Below are 2,629 nucleotides of genomic sequence, written 5' to 3'. Positions count from 1 at the left end.
CCCAAAATGTGGCCCAAATGCACATTTTCAGCATCCTCGTCTGGAAGTGTGCGCTGTGGAACCCTCTGGAGTTCCCCCTTAATGCCTCCACAGACATAGAAGGTGTTTTCTTTTTGGTTTCCCATTTGGTGAGGACCCTGCGTCTAGTCGTGAGGGTTATAAACGTCTGTAATTCCAGAGCTACAGAAAGGGGATGAAAATTTGGTCCTTGTTTTAAAGTCAGCTATGGCTGGTTAATAGTTAACTGCACACTTGTTCATGCCAGCCCATCCTACTGCAAAAGAAGAGAAAAAACATAGCTCTTGTCTCATAACAGCCCCGTGAGTATAAAAAGCAAGTACAATCTAAAGATTAGATAAAGGATGAAAATAAGGTAGTGAAGCTTGAGAACTTACTGTTAATGTATCATAACTGACAAGATGCTGACTGAAGTGATGGTAACTGTGATAGTATGGTTAGCACTATGTATAGTAGGATGTTCATAGAAGTTACAGGAAAAATATGTTCACTTTGCCAATTAATCAGGTGAACACACTCAGGCCAACATGCAGAGTGGTCAGCACAGATTCCCAAAGCGAGACTGTACTGGAACAGTGACCCTGGTGAGGTGTGAAGAACAAATGGCTGATCCACAACATGAAACCACCAGGAGCACGTGGTCCAGAAACATGGGGATTTGAGGAAGACAGGCGCAGGTGTATTCTGTATAACCCACACTGGATTTTGTGTTTGTGAACTGAGCACAAAGAGTCTCTCAAACAGTTCATCTAGAACCATTACAGCAGGTACCTTCATTGTTTCAACAAACACAAATATAGACAGAGAAGGCCAATCTGTGGCACTCCAGTGCTGCCATACTGGGTGCTGTGTGGATTCCACTGCCCCTGTCAGCTGGTCTGAATGTGCCAGGTCTGAGTAAATGACTGCGAGCATGTGTGGAGCTGTGGATCTTCTGCCACACTCACCATGTGCCTGTGTGTGTTAAACACGTAAAGAGAAGGGGAGTTTTATATTGGATTAGGCTCTGCTCCCTAAATGGTGTTCTTATTTACTTTTTTAGGTGATTCATCTGTTAAATGAGATAATTTTAGTTCTGGCACTAGCTAAAACACTTCAATTAGATTACAGAACATCACACTGCAGCTGAATTGATCGAGCCGGGAAGAACTGAAGATGACTGTAGGCTGAACACTATAACCCATAATGCTAAGCCAATCCTAGATGCGGTGTAACAGTATGGAAATCAATCATGTATAGGCACCATATTTGACAGTGGTGGAAGGACCTGAGTTTNTGTGTGTGTGTGTGTGTGTGTGTGTGTGTGTGTGTATTCTTTCTGATAGAACAAATCACAACAAGCATAAGGACATTATGTCCTAAATGGACTCATCTGTCCTTCGAGCTCTCTGGTACCTCAGATACAGGGTGAAATAATCCAATAGGCTGGAAATAAATATATTTGTTTGGGCTAAAAGTATAAAGAAAGCTGACCAGAGAATCTCTATCTTTATCTCACTCCCAAGTATCTGGATCCATTTAAAGGAGCACTATGGGAGGTAATCCTACTCGGATGTTATGGGCTGAAGCTAAAGGCAACACAGTCTGTACCAAATCTAGTGCCTTTATCTAGTACCATTTTGGGAAGTAGATGTTAGCCATCTTCATTAGAGTGAGATGAGAAGATCCATATCAGCTTTATCTCTGTGTCCAGCAGACAGATAGATGCAGCATGTGATAAAGTGTAGCATAGCATCAAGTCTAAAAACCACCTAGCTGTCGCCAGATTGGCTCAGTCAGAAATGAACAATACCTTATTGTATACTGAATATATGTAGAAATGTGTAAAGACAATGTCGCATATACGTCAAGGCTGCCTTTGCTGGGAAAACTACCATGAAGAGGAAATATTGTCACCGAATATTTTGGTTACATGTTATATCTTCTGGGATGCACTGAGGTGTTACTTCCAGTTGTTGCTGTGACGATTATTGGAACATTTTTTTCATAAACTCATACATTTGTTTGTGTTTTGTTTTGAAAAACTTTAGTTCACATCAGCTGCAGGCGTTTAACCAGAGAACTCCAAAGGCAGATTGCTTTAAATTGCAATAAAAGTAAACTTATGGAATATTTTTTCTTACCAATCCATTTTCACCTCGATTCTGTCCCCTAGCATGTATGGCCCGCTTTTAACCAATCAGTTAATTATTTAATATGTGTTGCAATCAAACTGGGTTACATCCAGCCTTGAGATAGTTGTACCAATGTCAGTCATACTATATAAAACTACAATTATTTTTACACAATATATGGACTTTGGTAATCTCATATAATTTATATTTAACATAAATAACTGTGAATATCTGATACAGAAGAGCTATTTAGAGCGACATCACTGCAATGTTCAAGTTAAGTCTAGGGCTAAGTACAAAGAAATACAGTCTGGCGAAGTCAGTAAACTTTATACATGCCCAGAAGACACACATGTGAACACACCAGGGCACTAACAAATAGAAGCAGTTACGTGATTTAAGTCTTATGTGTAATACAAGCATTTTTTGATTGAGCTTCACTCATTTTTTAAACTTCATACTCATTTCTCAAATTCATTTATTAATTGAAAATACAC

The sequence above is a fragment of the Stegastes partitus genome, unplaced genomic scaffold (genome assembly GCF_000690725.1).
Source record: "Stegastes partitus isolate 25-593 unplaced genomic scaffold, Stegastes_partitus-1.0.2 Scaffold856, whole genome shotgun sequence".
NCBI classification, from domain to species: domain Eukaryota; kingdom Metazoa; phylum Chordata; class Actinopteri; family Pomacentridae; genus Stegastes; species Stegastes partitus.
Note: the sequence above shows the minus strand (reverse complement) of the source record.